The sequence below is a fragment of the Thalassophryne amazonica genome, chromosome 15 (assembly GCF_902500255.1).
Source record: "Thalassophryne amazonica chromosome 15, fThaAma1.1, whole genome shotgun sequence".
Classification (NCBI taxonomy): Eukaryota; Metazoa; Chordata; class Actinopteri; order Batrachoidiformes; family Batrachoididae; genus Thalassophryne; species Thalassophryne amazonica.
In genome coordinates, this window is record NC_047117.1 from 58414505 (window position 1) to 58437692 (window position 23188).

Here is a 23188-nt window from a genome sequence, read left to right on the forward strand (position 1 = left end):
ACAGAGGCAAAAACTTGGGTCTGGGAGGAGTTCGGTGAGGCCATGGAGGAGGACTATCAGTCCGCCTCAAAGAAATTCTGGCAAACCGTTTGATGGCTCAGGAGGTGGACGCAGCTCTCCACTGGCACTGTCTATGGTGCGGGTGGGGAGCTGCTGACCCTGACTGGGGATGTTGTCAGGTGGTGGAAGGAATACTTTGAGGATCTCCTCAATCCCATCGTCACGTCTTCCGAAGAGGAAGCAGAGACTGGGGACTCAGAGGCGGACTCATCCATCACCCAGGCCGAAGTCACCGAGGTGGTCAGAAAGCTCCTTGGTGGTAAGGCTCCTGGGGTGGATGAAATCCGTCCTGAGTACCTTAAGTCTCTGGATGTTGTGGGACTGTCTTGGTTGACACATGTCTGCAACATCGCGTGGCAGTCGGGGACAGTGCCTCTGACCGGGGTGGTGGTCCCTCTGTTTAAGAAGGGGGACCGGAGGGTGTGTTCCATCTATAGGGGGATCATGCTCCTCAGCCTCCCCGGTAAGGTCTATTCCAGAGTACTGGAGAGGAGAATTCGACCGATAGTCAAACCTCAGATTCAGGAGGAGCAGTGGTTTTCATCCTGGTCGCAGCACACTGGACCAGCTCTACACCCTCCATCGGGTGCTCAAGGGTTCATGGGAGTTCGCCCAACCAGTCCATATGTGCTTTGTGCATCTGGAGAAGGCGTTCAACCGTGTCCCTTGGAGCACCCTGTGGGGAGATGCTTCGGGAGTACGGGGTCCTTTGCTAAGGGCTATCCGGTCCCTGTACGACCGCAGCAGGAGCTTGGTTTGCATTGCCGGTAGTAAGTCAAACCTGTTTCCAGTGCACGTTGGCCTTCGCCAGGGCTGCCCTTTGTCACCGGTTCTTTTCATTACCTTTAGGGACATAATTTCTAGGCACAGCCAGGGTGTAGAGGGGGTCCGGTTTGGGAACCACAGAATCTCATCTCTGCTGTTTGCGGACGATGTAGTTCTGTTGGCTTCGTCAAATCAGGACCTTCAGCGTGCACTGGGGCAGTTTGCAGCCGAGTTTGAAGTGTCCGGGATGAAAATCAGCACCTCCAAATTCGAGGCCATGGTTCTTGACCGCAAAAAGGTGCCTTGCCCTGTTCAGGTCAGTGGAGTGTCCTTGCTTCAAGTGGAGTAGTTTAAGTATCTTGGGGTCTTGTTCACGAGCGAGGGATGGATGGAGCATGAGATCAACAGATGGATTTGTGCAGCATCTGCAGTGATGCGGTTGCTGTATCGGACCGTTGTGGTGAAGAGAGAGATGAGCAGGGGGGCAAAGCTCTCGATTTACCGATTGATCTACATTCCCACCCTCACCTATAGTCATGAGATTTGGCTCATGACTGAAAGAACGAGATTGCGAGTACAAGTGGCCGAGATGAGTTTCCTCCGCAGTGTGGCTGGGCACTCCCTTAGAAATAGGGCGAGGAGCTCAGTCACTCGGGAGGAGCTTGGAGTCAAGCCGTTGCTCCTCCATGTCAAAAGGAGCCAGCTGAGGTGGCTTGGGCATCTTTTCCAAATGCCCCCAGGACGCCTCGCTGGAGAGGTGTTCCGGGTACGTCCCATTGGAAGGAGGCCACGGGGAAGACCCAGGACACGGTGGAGGGACTACATCTCTCGGCTGGCTTGGGAACACCTCAGGGTTCCCCCAGAGGAGCTGGGGGAGGTGTGTGTGGAGCGAGAGGTCTGGGCAGTTTTGCTTGAGCTGCTGCCCCCGCGACCCGACTCCGGATAAAGCGGAAGAAAATGGATGGATGGATGTTCAGTGTATATATACAGATTTATAATATAAGTAGTGTCCATTCTCAAACTCTTAGCTAAAAGTGAGGAATTTAATTACTTTTAAACTGGCTCTGTCCTGCATTGCTTTTAGTGTCCACAGTTACTTCAGAGAATGTCGAATCAGGACAGAAGAAGCTTGTAATCGGTACTGCAGTGTTTCTGGGTCTGCTGAGTCTCCTCCTCCTGGTTGCTGTCATCGTCCTGGTACTCCAGTGTAAGTTTTCCAACTCGGTTGATTTTTTATTGACCAAATATAATGAACCATCAACAATGCTTGAACCATTAGTGTGTTCTTTCTTTTCTGTGACAGTCAGTGAAGACAGAAGGAACCTGTCCAAGGAGAGAGACGAGCTGCAGAGCAGTTACAGTCAACTAGAAGAACTCAACTACAACCTGACCCAAAACATGAGTCAGTTAGAGACCATTAACAGGAACCTCACACAAGAAAAAAATGAATTACAGGCTCAGCTTTCAAGTAAGTAAGTAGTTTTATTTGTGTCATACAAGAGGACAAACTAAAACGTATGTTATTTGAAAGTTGGCCGTCAGTAGTTGTTTAATGTCTTTGATATGACTCAACATTATTTTACTGTGGTGTTTTCTAAGTGAAGATTGACTGATTATTTATTTATTTATTCATTTATTTATTTTTTACCATGGCAGATGTATGTGCTTATGGGAACAATTTTGGTAGCAGCTGTTATTTGTTCTCCATCACACAAAAAACCTGGTACAACAGCAAAGCAGAATGTGAAAAACGTGGTGCCCACCTGGTGATTATATCTAGTGAAGATGAACAGGTGAGTCAGATGTTGAATTGAATAATTGAGGTTTGATTTGCCCACATTGTTAACAGATAAATAATTTTTTATTCCCTTACAATCATGTTGACATAACTCTCAGAAAACTGCAGGTTCTTATTTCAACAACAATTGTTGTTTGTTAACCCCTTTGTTTCCCCACAACAAATGTTTGAGGGAAAAATTTACCATCCATGGTTTGGTTGAATTTATGGGCTGTTCAGGAATAATATAAAGAGGACTTTTACCTGACCTGACCTTATTAAATCAAATCAAATCAATTTTATTTATATAGCGCCAAATCACAACAAACAGTTTCCCCAAGGCGCTTTATATTGTAAGGCAAAAGCCATACAATAATTACAGAAAAACCCCAATGGTCAAAACGACCCCCTATGAGCAAGCACTTGGCGACAGTGGGAAGGAAAAACTCCCCTTTAACAGGAAGAAACCTCCAGCAGAACCAGGCTCAGGGAGGGGCAGTTTTCTGCTGGGACTGGTTGGGGCTGAGGGGAGAGAATCAGGAAAAAGACATGTTGTGGAAGAGAGCAGATAATACCGTATAATACCAAATATTCTAGTATAGGACTTTTTGATGAGCTCGCTCAGGTCATCCTTAATAATAACTTGGAAAACAGTTATGTTATGATATGTGGGGACTTGAATGCACATACTCAAGAAAATTGTGATCTTGTTTATGTAGATGAAATTGAAGGTGAAGACAACCCGACAGTTCTAAGTCAGTTAGAAATGCTTAACATTCCAACACATAGAAAGTCAAATGACACGCACAAAGATCATGGTGGCTACAGAAAAGCACTATTGGAAATGTGTAAAAATCTCTCCCTTTGCATATTCTATGGTAGATGTGGATTTGACTTGATTGGAAAGGCAACAACAGTTGAAAATAGTGTGATTGATTATATGAATGGATCACCATTTCTTCTTAGTAAAGTTAAACATTTCTATGTACATGAATTTGACCCTTTATTTTCAGATAAACATTGTGTTGTAGAAACTATACTCGATGTAAACATTGTGGGTAGGCTTGACAACAACCAGTCAAATGCTATAGTTTTAAATGAAGAACAAGACGGAATAATTGGGAAATGGAAAAATGAAAAATGCAGTGAATTTATAGAAAATATAGATTTATACAAAGTTAATGATTTGTCACATAATATGAACCATATGTCAGTGAATGGAATAGCAAAAACTATATGTGAAATAATGATTAATAGTGCAAAACAAACATTTAAACTAAAAGTAAAGTCAAAAAAGAAATATACTAACCAGGTAAAGGCAAAATGGTTTAACAGAGAGTGTAAGCAAATAAGACAACAATATCGAAGAGCTAAAAGAGCACATCTCAAGCACAACACTTTGCAGAGGTCACAATTCCTAAAACATAAATGTAAACAATATAGAGCAACTTTAAATAAAGCTCAAAGTAGTTATTCAAGACAATTTAACAATGACCTTGTGTCTCTTAAATCCAAAAACCCTAGTCTTTTCTGGAAGAAACTTAACCAAGGGGATAAAAATAGGAAACAATGCCCCATTCCAATTGAGGCCTTGTTTGAATACTTTAAAGAGTCATCTGATCAAATTGAACCAGTAAATGATTTTACAAAGACTGACATCGATTGTGATACAGTTGACAATAGCATATTAAATAAAGACTTTACTGAGGATGAAATTAAAAAGGCAATACAAAAATTGAAGACAGGAACAGCAGCTGGAGTAGATGGAGTAATCAATGAATATATAAAAAGTACAATGGATATATTTGTGCCTATTTATGTTACTTTATTTAATATGATTTTGAAAACGGGCATTGTTCCTGAAGATTGGCTTTTGGGCCTAATTGTCCCTATATATAAAAAGAAGGGGGATGAAAACAATTGTAATAATTACAGAGGAATTACACTGTTGAGTTGTCTTGGAAAACTATTTACAAATGTGCTTAATGATCGACTGTATAATTTTTGTGAAAATACTTCTGTCTTGAAGAAAAACCAGGCAGCATTTAGAAAAAGTTACTCTACTGTTGATCATATTTTCTTACTGAAACAAGTCACTGATTTGTTCTGCTTTAAGAGAAAGAGGATGTACTGTGCTTTTATAGATTACAGTAAGGCTTTTGATACAGTACGAGGTCTGTCCATAAATTATCGTACCTTTTTATTTTTTTTTAAACTATATGGATTTGATTCATGTGTTTTCACGTCAGACAAGCTTGAACCCTTGTGCGCATGTGTGAGTTTTTCCACGCCTGTCGGTGACGTCATTCGCCTGTGAGCACGCCTTGTGGAAGGAGTGGTCCCGCCCTGTCGTCGGATTTTCATTGTCTGGAAATTCCATCAGAATTTTTTCAGAAGCTGTTAGAGACTGGCAGCTGGAAACCATTCGAAAAATTTATCTGGCTTTCGGTGAAAATTTTACGGGCTTCACAGAGAATAAGGACTGTTACTACAGCTTTAAGGACGGCCCACAATGGCGCTCGGCGTGCCGCGCTCCGAGCCGCGACGATAGGCACGAACCACCGGATTATTTCTAAATGGATGGCTGTGTGGAACTGGGACCGTCGTGTGCACTTTCTCTGGTTATCACAAGAGCTGGACATCAACCATTTTCCGGCAGATATCACTTTTAAGAAGAGATTTTATCGTGGAAAGCCGCGCGGAGGCTTTGTGCGTCACGACCGATTCTCCACAATTTCTCTTATAACTCATGTTGCATGTCTGAACTTGTCCTCTGACACGCCGAAACAGAGGCGTTCTTTGTCTCGCTCGAACAGCGAATCGGTTGTGATGCACAAAGCCTCCGCGCGGCTTTCCACAACAAAATCTCTTGTTAAAAGTGAAATCTGATGGAAAATGGTTGATGTCCAGCTCTTGTGATAACCAGAGAAAGTGCACACGACGGTTCAAGCTCCACACAGCCATCCGTTTAGAAATAATCCGGTGGTTCGTGCCTGTCATCGCGGCTCGGAGCGTGGCGCGCCGAGCGCCATTGTGGGCCGTCCTTAAAGCGGTAGTAACAGTCCTTATTCTCTGTGAAGCCCGTAAAATTTTCACCGAAAGCCAGATAAATTTTTCGAATGGTTTCCAGGTGCCAGTCTCTAACAGCTTCTGAAAAAATTCTGATGGAAAAAACCCCAAATCATTCCGCCATTTCCAGACAATGAAAATCCGACGACGGGGCGGGACCACTCCTTCCACAAGGCGTGCTCACAGGCGAATGACGTCACCGACAGGCGTGGAAAAACTCACGCATGCACACGAGGGTTCAAGCTTGTCTGACGTGAAAACACATGAATCAAATCCATATAGTTTAAAAAAAAAATAAAAAGGTACGATACTTTATGGACAGACCTCGTATGGCGTGATGTATTATGTTACAAATTAGTTAAAGAAAAAAATAGTGGAAAATTCATTGAGGTTGTAAAAAGCATGTATAATAATATCAAGTCATGCATTTATGTTAATGGTTGTAAATCTGATTTTTTTGTGAGCCAAACAGGAGTGAGACAAGGGGAAAATTTGTCTCCGTTACTCTTCGCATTATTTATTAATGAATTGGAATCTTATTTAATCCAGAACGGCTGCCAGACAATAGACTTCGACAGTCCCACGTTGGACATCTACTTAAAGTGATTGGTCCTGATTTATGCTGACAATACTATTGAGGTCAAGAGACTAAGAGAAAAAGATATCCCTGCTGACAATACTATTGTTATGGCTACATCAAAAGCAGGGCTACAAAAAGCCATTGATCACATGTGTGAGTATTGTAACAAGTGGAGGTTAAAAATGAATAGCAACAAAACAAAAATAACAGTATTTGGCAACAGAAAAACTAATAATAAAAATCTCAGCTTTATGTGTAATGGAAATAATTAGGAAATTGTACCTTGTTTTAAATACCTGGGACTGACTTTTAATTATAATGAATCATTTAAGTTGGCCATCAAAGAGTTGCATGATTCTGCCTCAAGGGCAATGTTTGCTTTGCTTACGAAAAGTAGAAACCTCAGATTGCCACTAGATGTCACCCTTCATTTATTTGACAAGCTAGTAATGCCAGTTATGTTATATGCATGTGAAGTTTACGGAAAACTTGATATTTTAGAAAAAATGCACATTCGATTTCTTAAATACATTCTGAAAGTTAGACTATCTACATGCAACAACTTGGTTTATGGTGAGCTCGGCAGATGCCCCATCCACATAGCTGTAAAAAAGAGAATCATTGGGTATTGGGGGAGATTGATAGTAAATAATGACAACAAACTAGTACAACACATGTATCAATACTTGTACCAACAGTTCTGTGAGGGTGTTTTTATGTCCCCGTGGCTCCAGGACGTCAAGAACACCCTGGATGAATGTGGTTTGTCCTACGTGTGGTCCTCACAGTCTTTCAGTAGTGTTCAGTGGCTTAAGTTAACTGTGGAACGGATTTTAAAGGGTCCAGTATGTACAAAAATGGCAAAGCCAATTACGGGAAATGACATCATGTGACGTTTATGTTGAATATAAAGAAGAATTCAAATTAGAAAAGTACCTATGTGAAAACCTTAAATACGGGCAGGCCATTTGCAACCTGAGAACTAATAACACCAGGATCCCCAAGGTCACTGGCAGATACAAAGGCCTGGACAGATCACTGAGGACTTGTAACCTTTGTAATAGCGGTTCTGTGGGAGATGAATTCCATGTCTTATTTGTTTGTACATATCATGAGGTCAAGAGACTAAGAGAAAAAGATATCCCTGTTTTCTATAGAGAGTGTCTGTCTAAACATAAGTTTGTGTTACTGTTTCAATCTGAAAAAAGGAAAATTATTTGTAAACTTGGTGCATATTTGAAAGGGGTTCTGGATTTGTATTGAATTTTGATTTGTAGTGTTTTCCTTTTGCCAAAGTATGTATTTGTTTTTGTTTGTGCTCCATACCATGAAATTAGTTATGAGCAATCTATCTATTAAATGAAAAAATGAAAAATGAAATGAGATGTGGCGTGAGGCGAAAAGAGAAGTGGCAAAAGTGAAGGAAATGGCATATTGCGAGCTGTACAAGAAGTTGAATAGTAAGGAAAGAGAAAAGGACTTGTACGATTGGCCAGACAAAGGGACAGAGCTGGAAAGGATGTGCAGCAGGTTAGGGTGGTAAAAGATGCACATGGTAATGTGCTGACAAGTGAGGAGTGTGTGCTGAGAAGGTGGAGGGAATATTTTGAAGAGCTGATGAATAAAGAAAATGAGCGAGAGAAAAGGCTGGATGATATGGTGAGAGTAAATCAGGAAGTACAAGAAATTAGTAAGGATGAAGTGAGGGCTGCTATGAAGAGGATGAAGGGTGGAAAGGCAGTTGGTCCAGATGACATTCCAGTGGAGGCATGGAAATGTCTAGGAGAGATGGCAGTAGAGTTTCTAACCAGATTGTTTAATAAAATCTTGGAAAGTGAGAGGATGCCTGAGGAGTGGAGGTGAAGTGTGCTGGTTCCTATTTTCAAGAACAAGGGTGATGTGCAGAGCTGCAGTAACTACAGAGGCATAAAGGTGATCAGCCACAGCATGACGTTATGGGAAAGAGTAGTAGAAGCTAGGCTTAGAAAACGGCTGAAGATCTGTGAGCAGCAATATGGTTTCATGCCGAGAAAGAGCACTACAGATGCAATGTTTGCTCTGAGCATACCGTTGGAGAAGTACAGAGAAGGCCAGAAAGAGTTATATTGTGTGTTTGTGGACTTAGAAAAAGCTTATGATAGGGTGCCAAGAGAAGAGCTGTGGCATTGTATGAGGAAGTCTGGAGTGGCAGAGAAGTATGTGAAGGTATTGCAGGACATGTACAAGAATAGTGTGAGTGAGATAGCGGTGAGATGTGCAGTCGGAATGACAGACTCATTCAAGGTGGAGGTGGGATTACACCAAGGATCAGCTCTGAATCCTTTCTTGTTTGCAGTGGTGATGGACAGGTTGACAGATGAAATCAGACAGGAGTCCCCATAGACTATGATGTTTGCAGATGACGTGATCTGTAGTGAGAGTAGAGAGCAAGTTGAGTCTAGTCTGGAGAGGTGGAGGGAGAGAGAGAAGGGGAATAAAAGTCAGTAGAAGCAAGATTGAGTACATGTGTGTGAATGAGAGGGAGCCCAGTGGAATACTGCAGTTAGAAGGAGTAGAAGTGGTGAAAGTAGATGAGTTTAAATATTTGGGGTCAACTGTTCAAAGTAATGGAGAGGTGTGGTAAAGAGGTGAAGAAGAGAGTGCAGGCAGGGTGGAGTGGGTGGAGAAAGGTGGCAGGAGTGATTTGTGACTGAAGAATATCAGCAAGAGTGAAGGGGAAAGTTTACAAGACAGTAGTGAGACCAGCTACGGCTTAGAGACGGTGGCACCAACAAAAAGACAGGAGGCAGAGCTGGAGGTGGCAGAACTGAAGACGTTGAGATTCTCTTTGGGAGTGACAAGAATGGACAAGATTAGGAATGAACATATCAGAGGGACAGCTCAGGTGGGACGGTTTGGAGACAAAATCAGAGAGGCGAGATTGAGATGGTTTGGACATGTGCAGAGGAGGGACCCAGGGTATATAGGGAGAAGGATGCTGAGGATGGAGCCACCAGGCAGGAGGAGAAGAGGGAGACCAAAGAGGAGGTTCATGGATGTGCTGAGAGAGGGCATGCAGGTGGTTGGTGACAGATGAAGATACAGAGGACAGGGTGAGATGGAAACGATTGATCTGCTGTGGCGACCCCTAACGGGAACAGCCGAAAGACAAAGAAGAAGAAGAAGAAGGAGCCATATTCATAATGAAATAGAAATGATTTATTTCAAGATGCACTAATGAAAACCAAAGCCATCTGTAAAATTAAAGAAAAAGATATATATTACCCCATATCTGTACAAATTCTACTCCATTGTTGACGTTTTGTGGATTGTGATGTGTCCAGATGTCACAATTTTCTTTTAAACATGTTGAGAACTTTCTAGATCAGTGATTCTCAACCGGGGTGCCGCGGCACCCTAGGGTGCCGTGACCGATCGTCAGGGGTGCCGTGGGTATTTTTCATATTCGCGATTATTTTTCATATTCACGATTACCGTGAATTATTTATTTTATCCACAAAGCATAAAACGACTCAGAATCTGACGTCAAACGTGCTGCAGCCTCGCTCTCGTCTTAAGGCGGGACAATAACAAGGAGGCTGACGGCCGATTAAAACATTGCTGTCTTCAAAAGCTGTCTAAAATGCGGAGCTGTCAGTGTGTGTGTCCGTGCCTGTGTGTGTGCGCACGCGGAGTTAACAGGCTGCAGACAGCGAGGGAGGGGGTGGGTGAGGGAGGGGGTGGGTGAGGGAGATTCCTGAATGCAGGCGCAACACGTTCAGTGCGCAGCGAGCACGGAGCAGAGAGAGGATTGTAACCCGAGTGAACGTTAACAAAACGGAAAAGTGAAGCTGCCTTTACTTCTCTCTAAAGGTGTGATTCTGCCGTTACCGTCCTGTTCACACCATGTGCGCTTCGTATGCTGAATTTATGAGATCATGAGATGAAATAAACGGTCAAATATCTTTAAAAACATATTTAAAAAATGAGAATATATGAATGAACTGAGCCACAAAAAACAAACAAACAAAAAAGAAAACTCTGAACTTTAACAGCTGTTACTTTCCAAAGATATTTATTTGTTCAATCTTGAGCTTAATGCAGTGTTTAAGCACAAAACGTGACTGATGAGGAGAAACAATTTCAGAAATGCAACAGAAACAACCACAAATCAGAAAAAGTTGGGACTGTATGTAAAATGAAGATAAAAATAAAAATGTTGCACCATTCCCAGTTTCTCCACTTACAGAAGCCAAACGTTCTTCCAGAGTTGTGTAATTATACTACAATAGTAGAATATAAAGAAGGGGGAAAAAAAAGAAAAAATAGACAATATATTCGTCAATCGCAATTATTTGTCTGACAATTAATCGTCTCCAGAAATTCCTAATCGTGACAGCCCTACTTGAGATCAGAGCGCAAAATGCTTGAGGATTTTCGAAATGCGGTGTTTTCTGTATCGATTTTCTATTATTAATAATAATAATAATAATAATAATAATAATATTTGGGTTTTGCGCAAAACCAGAGGTAATAGCATTATAATATTATTTTGGTTGGTGGTGTGCCGCAGGATTTTGTAAATATAAAAAGGGTGCCACGGCTCAAAAAAGGTTGAAAATCACTGTTCTAGATTACAGTTTTCTACAACTCAACTTTTACTACACACGACAACTGTTTTAGGCCCTGATTGGGTTTTGGTTTTTGGCAGCAAAAATGTGCACGATCATGTCAAATATCAGCAATGGGGAAATGCTAGCCAGCTTAGGGCTGTGATAAGATGAAAGACCATCTGAATTACAGCCACCCAGTTTGGGACGAGTGCATTTGGTCTGCCTTCAATTTGATTCGGTCTCCTCACATTACCATTTACAGCAAAAGAGATATTTGGCCAGCCCCCTTTTTTTTTTTTTTGGTGAACAATACCATTGAGTGGGTTCAGAGGTGCAGGGATGGTGGTCAAGTACTGCATTTGTATCCAGATCAGCAGGCTCCTAGTTCAAAGCCACCCCTGCTCACTCTCCATGTAATGTGGAGTTGTGTCAGGAAGGGGATCCGGTGTAAAACTCCATCCCTGATCTGCTGTGGTGGCCCCAGGTGAAAAAAAAGGGAGAAGTACATTTACTGCCATCTCGTGGGCTCAGAGAAAATCATGCTTTTTTTTTTATTATCAATAAGTCATTGAAGAATGTACTGCAGGGTCTGTCTGGATGCATTTTGTGATTGTATGCACAGTATCCAGTAGTGATTTGTTACTGTGTTGTCATTTTCATACATTTTTTTTTTCAATTCAGGGAAATTTTCACTTTTCATTAAAAAGGTGGATGGTGCAGCTGTTTTCCACTTAATTTTCCAAAGCACCTTGCATGCACATTCTGTCAGAAAGATGTATTGCCTTTGAAATATGTTATGCAAAAAGAAACATGGATTTGTAATTTATTTTATTACCCGAGGCCATCAAAATATGGCCATCAGGTCTTGCAAAGGCTTTGGGTCTGTCCATTCATCTGTCTGTCTGCCTGTCTGTCTGTACTCAGCATACGTTCAGTCCTATTAGGCCATAGACTAGCTTTTCTATCATGATGTTTCGTTCCACTATCAGGGTAATAGAATCCCTTTACATACTCTAAAAATATAGCACACAATCCTGCTTCGATAAAGTTTCCTCTAGGGGTTGGTAAGGTTAGACCTTACTTATGTGAAGTGCCTTGAGGTAGCTTTGTTGTGATTTAGTGCTATATAAATGAAATAAATTAAATTGAATTCAAGGAGAAGAATGAAGTTATTTTCTTATATTGGAGTTTAGTTGTAATTTGTGTTAATTTTGAACAAAACATAATGAAATGTACTTTGCCGTAATATTACAATTTAATTATGGCTGGTGGGCCTCCACCCAGACTCATTTTGGCCTTTCAGTGAATGAATTTGGGCACCCGATTAGTAGATGTGGCCAAAACAAGCAAAACTCCACCTGTAAAAATCTCATCAAGGGGCCGTGAATTAGTCAATCTAATAACCACAACATGGCACAGGGAGGCTGCAACAATAATTAGTCTGACTTACCTTTACAGATATTTTAATGATTTATTAATATGCTAGCCGATTACCTACTCTAGTGCGGGTTTGATTCAGAGACTGAAATGAAAACTTCACCTTCACCAACAAAGCTATCACCATCCACCTAGCCCAGATTTTAGAGAACTCTTAGGGTGTGACTAAAACTGCCTCAAGAAGAGACAGCTGCTATTCCAGCAACTACTACTATTGCTACTACTATGCTACTGATACAGTTAAGTGCAAAAATGAAGAGGAAAAAGTTCCAAGGAAAAAAAAAACAGAATTGAAATCTATGACACCAACCTTTTAGCACACTTACTAATGATGATGCAGCACAAAAGTGTCTCTCCTTTTAATTACTACTACTAGTACTAAAGTGCACCATAGCCTAGGTATGGCAAAGTATGTATGCCAAGTTTGTCTCAATTCTACAGCACAAATGTGGCTCTCCCCTAAACTACTACTACTACTGATACTACCACATCTACTACTCCTAAACTGCTCAATAGCCTATGTCACTCCCTGTATGTCAAAATATATGTGTGCCAAATTTACCTCAATTCTGAAGTGCCCTTTGGATGGGAGGGGGACATATATCCACACATGCATATATATATATATATATACGAGGTCTATTAGAAAAGTATCCGACCTTATTATTTTTTTCAAAAACCATATGGATTTGAATCATGTGTGATTACATCAGACATGCTTGAACCCTCGTGGGCATGCAAGAGTTTTTTCACGCCTGTCGGTTACGTCATTCGCCTGTGGGCAGTCTTTGAGTGAGGAGTCGTCCACCCGCTCGTCGATTTTTTTCATTGTTTAGGAATGGCTCAGAGACTGTTGCTTTGTTTGATAAAAAATTTTTCAAAACTGTAAGGCACAACTGAGTGGACACCATTCAATAAATTCAGCTGGTTTTCGGTAAAAATTTTAACGGCTGATGAGAGATTTTGGTCTGGTAGTGTCGCTTTAAGGACGGTCCACGGCGCCTGACGGTGATCTGCGCTTCGAGGCGGCAGCGTCTCGCCGTTTCAAGTTGAAAACTTCCACATTTCAGGCTCTGTTGACGCAGTAAGTCGTCAGAGAACAGAGAACTTTCAGAAGAAGTCGGCATGAGGAGTTTATTCGGACATTCCATTGTTAACGGTCATTTTGTAATGAAAGAACGTGCGGGCAGAGTCGCATGTCGGGCTGGACCCGACCGCGGGGGGTCGCGGCAGGAAAAACACCTCCGTTGGAAATCTTAACGGGCAAGTTGGAACATGCCCAAGCTGTTAAACAATTTCTCAGTTACTCACTTGTTGAAAGCCATTAAAAGCCGCCTGAATTCTACAAATGGTTTTCAACACGGAGGTGTTTTTCCTGTCGCGGCGCACACAGATTTGCCGAGTCGTCACGGAAACGTACGTCTTTCATTAAAAAAATGTCCTTAAACAGTGGAATGTCTGCATAAGTTCCTCATGCCGGCCTCTTCTGAATCTTCACTGTTCTCTCACGATGTCCTGGGTGAATTAAGCCTTAAATTAGGATGTTTTCAGCTCGAAACAGGCCGACGACAGCGCCTGGAAGCGCTGCAGGACGTCCCGCTCCGTGGGAAGTCCTTACACCGACAGAAACACCCCATAATCTCTCATCAGCCGTTAAACTTTTCACAGAAAACCAGCTTAATTTCTCGAATAGTATCCACTCGGATATTCCTCACAGGTCCAGAAAAAATTTTGATAAAGTAACGCGCGCCGTCTCGAGCAGCGTGTGAAACAAAGGAATTCAGCCGAGAGGGCGGGACCACATCTCACTCAAGGCCTGCTCACAGGGAAATGACGTCACCGACACGCGTGAAAAAACTCACGCATGCGCACGAGGGTTCAAGCATGATTGGTGTAATCGCATGTCATTCAAATCCATATAGTTAAAAAAAAAAAAGGGTCGGTTTATTATCTAAGAGACCTCGTATATTTAAATTTTCATTTATATAGCGCCAAATCACAACAGAGTTGCCTCAAGGCGCTTCACACGGTAAGGTCGAAGCTTACTAACCCCCAGAGCAACAGTGGTAAGGAAAATCCCTCTCTGAAGAAGAAACCTCAAGCAGATCAGGCTCAAAGGGGTGACCCTCTGCTTGGGCCAAGCTACAGACTTAAATTACAGAACAATTCACAAAACGAATATACAGGAAAAGCTGTTGGTGCACAGGACAGAAGGGTCTCCAGCACAAATACCACACCCATCTCTGGATGGAGCTGCACCTTACACAGAGAGAAAAAAACAGAATCAAGCATCAGAAAGACAAGAAATACAGTATAATTTGTATAACAACAAGAAAAACAGGAAATACGAAAGTGACCGCCGGCCACTAGCCCTGAGCTTCACTAAAAGACCCAGAATTTAGGGAAAGTTGAGGTCGTGGCCCAGTCTGTTTCCTAATAAAATAAATTATAAGAGTAAAAAGCATAGAACTATACTATGCCAGTATGTAGCCATATGAAAGGGAAAACAAGTGTGTCTTAAGTCTGGACTTGAAAGTCTCAACTAAATATGACTGTTTATTGATGCAGGGAGATCATTCCACAGAACAGGGGCACGATAGGAGAAAGCTCTGTGACCCGCAGACTTCTTATTCACCCTAGGTGTTATGTGCAGACGCAGGTTGAGGAGCGGACCAACGTCTGACCGAACCCAGCGCTAAATAACCAGAAAGCGGTTCCACAAACAAAACGATTTTATTTCCCCTCCAGTGCAATAATTAGTGTACAACATAAATATTTGGTTTGTCTGGCGGAGTGAAGGATGGCGCGCTCTCCAGCGCCCAAAAGGATCGAAGCCTCAGCGCTTCTGGACTCAGATTCACCGCCAAACACCCCCCAGGTGGACACGACAAACTGACTCTGTGAAGGATGGAAAAGGTGAGGTAAGTCAACAGAGCTACAGCAAATATCCTTCAGAGGCACACTATCAGCAACACATTCAGGTCTGAATTTAAGCTTTATGTAAATGAGCAGCTTCTCACAACAGGTGGAGGATCATCAGTCCGTACGCCACGGCAGTGAGAAGCAAATTCTCATCAATGTTCAAATATACTGCGTAACAAAATGCCAAATTACTATTAACGATCATTCAGACAATAATCACCTCTGATGTGTGCTGACAGCATGTATCCCTCACCCGTCCTCCTTCACAGGCACGATGTGTCAAACCCTGGCGCGGTCCTCAGCGTCTCACAAACGAACGTCACAAGGTCGAGTTCCCGGCAATTCTGCTTGAACCACTCATGGCTTAAATGCAGAACGCCATTTCATTATCTGCTTCAGCTGAAAGTCTTTAAGTTTGCACGTGAGCATCATCCACAGGTGCTGTGAGTCAGTAGGCCTGCACGTGAACATCCTCCACAGGTGCAGCTAATAATGCTGATGAAGGTGAAGGACTCTTCTGCCAGCACCTTCTCCACAGACAAAAACCAGTTTGCATACCACCTGGAGAGCAAAGAAAAGAAAACAACACAAAAACATCCAGCCAAACCCCCCAACACACAACAGTACCCCCCCATCAACGGGAAGCCTCCCGGCAACCGAACAGACCAGGTTCGAGAACAACACCTCCCTCCGGGGTCCATGACAGAAAGCAGACGGCAGGACAGGGCACCGCGGCTGGAAGGCCGGCTGGCATCAACAAAAACCCCAAAAAAGTCCCATATACAACCCAACATAGAAGAAAAACACAAAACCCACCCAAAACCTCCCCAGGGGACCGTCCCATCCAACCCCGGGAAGAAAAGAAAAACTCCCAAATGCAATAACCCAACACAGCCCCAACAACACAATACAAACATAAATTCACAAAGAAAAATAACAAACAACCCCCCCCCAGAACGATATGCAGAGCCCACCCACCCCCCCCAGAAGATCTTTACCGCCAGTTCCAGGAGAGACAACCAAAACCGGAATCCCACAGAGGTTCCCAGGTTTACACGGAGGAACAGCGCCCCCCAGAGGACCGTACCATCAACCCCAGGAGGCACCCTCCCCACAACCCAGGAACCCCAGAACCGGCCACACTTGGTTAATCGGCCCCACAATCAGTTCCCCCCCAGAGGACCGTCCCATCAACCCTGGAGGTGGAACCTGGAAGGAAACATAACACAAAAATCCAACCCCCGGCGGACCTCATTAAAACACCCCGGGGGCAAAATAAAACGACTGTCAAACCCTGTTACCCCCCCCCAGCAGCACGAAAGACCCCAGATCACTCCCAGAGCCCATCGTTAGCTCAATTTTGGCGAACGGCACGAAACTGCTAAGCTGGGGAAGGAAACAGGAAAAACTAACCCGGTCCCATCCCCGAAGCGCAGCGGAAAACCGGAAAGACGTCCGGTGCCCCAACCTGACCATACCACCAGCCTATCGGGAGGGGTGGAACTACCAAAATGGCGAACGGCAACAGATCGGCCCAACACTCCGACTGAGGTATGTTCCCGCTGCACCACACCCCGGTAACACCAATGACGAACGGTCAAAGGCCCACCGGGGCTGGAGAGGAACCGGGCCCTAACCAAACCCAAAAAAACGCCCCTGACAACCCCCCCTAGGTGCAGAGGTCTTCTGAGAAACGCTCAGCATGACCAACCTGCACCACCCCACAACCCAAAAGACAAACGGTCTCAGAGCAATGTGAGGTTGGGGTTAGGGAAGCAGGGAAATAAAAAACAACAAAACAAAATGACCCAATCCTCAAACAGAAAATACCTAAGTCCAAATAATGAAAACAAACGATTACCTGAGTCCAGCCGAGCTCCGAACTGCCAGTCGTTTACTCCACCAGAACCGCCTCTAAATCCCCAAACAATTTATAACCCCTTACAAAAAAAAAACAAAAATAGCCCAAATAACTAAACAACCAAAGATTTTTTTTTTTTTTTGTGTGTCCATTTTTATGCCTGTCCCAGAACACCTGGAGATACGTCATCACTATCTTTCTTGACGCTTATATGACCGGGGCAATATGGCGGCTTCAGCTCGTCCGAGCTGCATGGGCTCATCCGCAAGAGGAGCCAGAGGTCCCGTCGGAGGAGTCTCAGTGGGGCCAAGAAGAGGCAGCCCAGATCTGTGTCGGGGAAAGCCCCGAGATGAAAAAACCCGCTCTGATGTCCGCCCTCTCTCCTGTCCACGTTCCTTTATCCGATCATCTAGATGAATAACCAAAGATATTAGTTCATCTAAATCTTTTGGTTCGTCACGGACTGCTAGCTCGTCTTTTAATGAATCGTTCAAACCATCCACAAACACTCCTCTTAAAGCTGTGGCATTCCAACCGGACTGAGCAGAAAAAATTCAGAAATCCACGGCATAATCCGCCGCACTCCGCCTCCCCTGCCTGAGATTCAGCAACCGTTGGGCAACGGTATTTGTTTTCACCGGATGGTCAAAAACCAAGCAGAACTCCCGGGAGAAATCCTTAAAGGATCCTAACAATGGGGAGTTATTACTCCACAACGCAGTGACCCAAGCTAAGGCGTCACCTCGGAGCAAATTTGTCACATATGAGACACAGCTACCATCAGAAGAGAAGGAAGCCGGTCGCTGAGCAAAAACCAGAGAACATTGCATCAAAAACGGAGCACAGGCTTCAACGTTTCCCGCATAAGGCTCCGGATGACAAATGATTGGTTCGGAAGCCGAATCTCTGGGTGACGGAGTTATCTGCACCGGTATTGATGGTGCCGCAGCTGGAGCAGCAGGAAGCGGAACAGCTTGCGCTGCAAGCTCCGTAACGCAGCATCTGTTTGTTTAATTTGGTTTGCGAGAAGCTGTAATTGCTCCCATATTTTCTCCAAGTGTTCTTGAACTCTTTCAGCAAATGGAACAGCTTCTGCCGCTGGGTCCATTTTGGAATGGCCGGGAACTACTGTTATGTGCAGACGCAGGTTGAGGAGCGGACCAACGTCTGACCGAACCCAGCGCTAAATAACCAGAAAGCGGTTCCACAAACAAAACGATTTTATTTCCCCTCCAGTGCAATAATTAGTGTACAACATAAATATTTGGTTTGTCTGGCGGAGTGAAGGACGGCGCGCTCTCCAGCGCCCAAAAGGATCGAAGCCTCGGCGCTTCTGGACTCAGATTCACCGCCAAACACCCCCCAGGTGGACACGACAAACTGACTCTGTGAAGGATGGAAAAGGTGAGGTAAGTCAACAGAGCTACAGCAAATATCCTTCAGAGGCACACACTATCAGCAACACATTCAGGTCTGAATTTAAGCTTTATGTAAATGAGCAGCTTCTCACAACAGGTGGAGGATCATCAGTCCGTACGCCACGGCAGTGAGAAGCAAACTGCACAATTCTCATCAATGTTCAAATATACTGCGTAACAGAATGCCAAATTACTATTAACGATCATTCAGACAATAATCACCTCTGATGTGTGCTGACAGCATGTGTCCCTCACCCGTCCTCCTTCACAGGCACGGTCCTCAGCGTCTCACAAACGAACGTCACAAGGTCGAGTTCCCGGCAATTCTGCTTGAACCACTCATGGCTTAAATGCAGAACGCCATCTCATTATCTGCTTCAGCTGAAAGTCTTTAAGTTTGCACGTGAGCATCATCCACAGGTGCTGCGAGTCAGTAGGCCTGCACGTGAACATCCTCCACAGGTGCAGCTAATAATGCTGATGAGGGTGAAGGACTCTTCTGTCAGCACCTTCTCCACAGACAAAAACCAGTTTGCATACCACCTGGAGAGCAAAGAAAAGAAAACAACACAAAAACATCCAGCCAAACCCCCCAACACACAACACTAGGGACACAAAGTAGTCCTGCACCCTGAGAATGCAAAGCCCGGGCTGGTACGTAAGGTTTAATTAGGTCAGCTAGGTAGGGAGGTGCCAGTCCATGAACAATTTTATAGACTAGTAGCAGAACCTTAAATTCCAATCTCACTGGGACAGGAAGCCAGTGAAGGGATGCCAAAATCGGTGTAATGTGGTCAAACTTTCTGCTTCATGTCAAAAGTCTGGCAGCAGCATTTTGAACCAATTGGAGACCCCTAATGCTGGACATTGGTAAACCAGAAAATAAAACATTGCAGTAGTCCAATCTAGAAAAGATAAACGCATGGATCAGGGTCTCAGCATCAGCCATAGACAGGATGGGATGAATCTTCGCTATATTTCGCAAGTGGAAGAAAGCAGTCCTTGTAATATTATTAATGTGGAGGCCAAAGGACAACATAGGATCAAAAATTACCCCAAGGTTTCTCACTTTGTCCGTGTGATGTATGACACACGAGCCTAGGCTAAGTGTTAACTGGTCAAATTGATGCCGATGACTCACTGGACCAAGAACCATCATTTCAGTCTTATCAGAGTTTAAAAGTAGGAAGTTTCTAGACATCCAGCTTCTCACTGATGCAAGGCAATCTTCTAAGGATTTATATTGATGAGATTACTAGCAGTTAGCGGCATGTATAACTGAGTATCATCTGCATAGCAGTGAAAAGTAATCCCAAAGCGCCGAAATATGTGCCCAAGGGGTGCTATATAAAGTGAGAAAAGTAGGGGGTCTAAGACAGACCTCTGTGGGACCCCAAATTTCATGTCACTAAGGTTAGAGGTAGCGTTACTGCACAGAACACAGTGAGAACGACTAGTCAAGTATGACGCCGACCATGGAAGGGCACTCCCAGTAATCCCAAAATGATTTTCCGGCCTATCAAGTAGAATACGATGATCCACAGTATCAAATGCAGCACTGAGATCTAGCAGCACAAGAACCATATTGTTGTCTGAATCCACTGCAAGCAGAAGATCATTCACCACTTTAGTGAGAGCCGTCCCTGTGGAATGATATTTTCTAAAAACAGACTGCAGTGGCTCAAAGAGATGATTTTCAGTAAAATAGTCCATGAGCTGCCATGAAACCACTTTTTACCAGAATTTTAGAGCAAAATGATAGATTTGATATCGGCCAATAGTTTTTCAGTATTCTACAGTTAATATTAGGTTTCTTAAGCAATGGTTTAATCCCTGCAGATTTGAAACATTTAGGAACAGATCCAGAAGTTAAAGAAAGATTAATTATTTCCAGCATAAACAATTTTGTTGGTATAGGATCAAATAAACAGGTTGTGCTTTTTGTTGGCATTACGAGTTTCGTCAGCATGCCTAGAGAGATACTGTCAAATTCTGTAAATCTAGGTAGTACCTCAGTAATGGCGCCCACCTCAATAATAGGGTGTAGTGGCATGCTGGGATATGTTTAACCTAATGTCTTCTATTTTCTTCTTAAAGTAATCCATATTGTATTTATATTTCTGATGTACTTCTGTCTCCATTCATTTGTTTATATTTAATGTTTCTTTGAAACAGAAATTCATCACCAGCAAGATCAGTGTGGCACACTGGATTGGTCTGACCAATGAACAGCCACATGGTACTTGGAAATGGGTAAATGGAGAGCCACTAAAGACACCGTAAGACCTATTCACTGTTTTCATTCATTACTTTACAGATGTATAACACTGTTGTCCACATAGTGGAGAAATAAATGTGAGGCACTGATTCCTGCAAATCCAAAACATGTGGCTGCTTGTGTAATTTTGTTACGTGAGTTGAATGTCATATATTTTAGAATATTTACACCCACACTCTTGTAATGTTGACTCTTGTAATGTGGTACGTCATAGCTGTGGTGCAGAAGGAACTTGAACTTGCACGAGAGGCCAAGCAATACCAACTACAAATAGTTGCACTGCCCTCTGTGCACGGCACAGGCTCTGGAATCAAACTCCTGGAAAGGGGCTGGAATCTAGAGTTGCCCAAGGTGAGAGGCATAGGGCAGAAGTAGACATACTCACAAGTTGCCACCTGAGTGCTTTTTGTTGAGTGTGTTTCAGGGAATTTGGTGTGTTGCGTGTAGCAGTGGGCAGGGCTTGGGCAGTGCTGATACAACAGCTGGTGGTGATGGTGTGTGTATGTTTGTTGGGGAGAAATGGCAGATCAAGTCTCACTGAGGATGCTGCTGTAACACAGCTGAGTTTTATGCATGTGTTTCACACCTTTAAAAAACCCTGAAATGTGTGCTTTGAGTGCAGGTTGACCGCTGAGGCATGTAGCTGGAAGGAGATTGCTGGTCAATGTGACAACAAGAGGAACTGGCAGTGAGTCTGGTTACTGGGTGGCTAGGCCTGGTGGGGGGTCAGTTAATTTAGAGACTAGTTTTGTGCCGTAACACGTTAGTTTGAAATTTTCTGTGGTGAAAGAGAGGGCTGCCTCAGTACGACTTTGTGTCACAGAGAGGAGTCTGACTGTTGTTTATGCATATGCACCAAACAGGTCAGAGGACCCAGCCTTCTTGGAGACTCTTCGTGGGCACCTGGTAAAGGTTCCTGTTGGGGACTCCTTTGTTCTAATGGACAGTGATAGAGAAACCTGACAGGGGATGAGCACATATTGTTTTAGTCTTGAGTTTTGTGATACAAAAATGACCATTCAGGATATGTCTGATTTTGCAAATGATAAAGCTCTCCTCTGTCTTTTTAAAATGATTGAAATCAAACATTTTGAATGTGATTGTTATTTGCTAAAAGGTACAATGATATGATTTCTGTTTTAAAAGTGATGATTTTAAAGGCTGACCAAGGAATTCTTTCTTTGTAGGTACTGGTGGCATAATCAACCGGATTTACCTGATGAAAACTGTGTTACAGCTGGAGGAGTGGAGGATCAGAAAAACTGGAATAATCTTTATTGTACACGAGTCAGGAATTGGATCTGTGAAAAAAATATATAAATAAAGTTAACATTAAATTGGAGTTCCATATCGGTTTCACGTGGGAGCGGATTAGATGGATACAGATGATCCACTGTGGCAATCCCCAAACAGGAGCAGCCAGAAGACAAAAAGACAGACTCTTGTGACTGTTTTTTTCTTTCTCAAATGATTATTACAGTATCACCTTCACCTTTCCCTTGTTGCTGTTGAGACAATGCTACACTTATTTCTAGACATGCCAGTGGTGTTAAGTTCTTTTATGTGGTGAGTGATCTCAAAAAGAATTGGACAGGAAACAGACTTCAAAGTTTAGATGTTGTTTTGAAAAAGTTCAAACACTGATACAGCTACATCTGGGACAAAGAGCCCAGATTTCCTTTCTATGCTAACTTTTGTTCCTCCAGCCGACCCCATGGGGGCAGTCCTTAGCCTGTCGTGAATCAGCAGTTATGTGATTGGTTACAAAGTGAGGTGAGCGGATATAAGGGGGTGTCTGCTCACGTTATGTACAAGGTTGTTATGTAAAAATCTTAAAGTGTTTGTGGATGTCGATGCCAAACAATAAATCAGTGTTCCATCATGCTGTCCAAATAGATCTGAATACTTTGCTTTTATCAATTACACAGTTATCAGATAGTTTTATCAATTAGACAGCAATAAAAGGATCAGATGGTTGCGCCAAATACAAGGACATTTTGTGCATCAGCCATTTAAAAAAGCAATTAGGTTAAGATCAGATAGTTACAAGGACATTTTGGATGTGCGTCGGCCATATGCATCATGGAACACTCTGACAGTGGGATTACAGTGAGATGTAACCTGCTGTTTGAAATCTTTTAGAGATCTTACAGGCACACGGATAAAATTTATTTAGTCATTTATTAGCTTTTACACAAAGTCTATTTATTAAGATGGTTGAAACATTAAATCAGAAATATATATTTGAGAGAAACTAATAAGTTAGCATGTAACAAATAAGTTGGGTTTTGTTTTTACCATTGGAACAATCTTTTTTCAGTGCACATATTATTTATAATTATTACTTACAGTAAAGAGGTGTGTTTGTTGACACATGAAATGTTACAGATTTTGTTAGCATCAGTGGTTTCTGTGAACAGAGTCATAAA

General features: G+C 43.1%; 1 long non-coding RNA gene across 1 annotated transcript; it reads left to right on the plus strand.

Moving 5' to 3' along the window:
- The first annotated feature begins 2478 nt into the window (after positions 1-2478).
- LOC117526898 lies at positions 2479-22690 on the plus strand. The gene is made up of 3 exons (XR_004565379.1): positions 2479-2618; positions 20657-20760; positions 21947-22690. It is a non-coding gene; the product is annotated as an uncharacterized LOC117526898 (long non-coding RNA).
- The last annotated feature ends 498 nt before the right edge of the window (positions 22691-23188 follow it).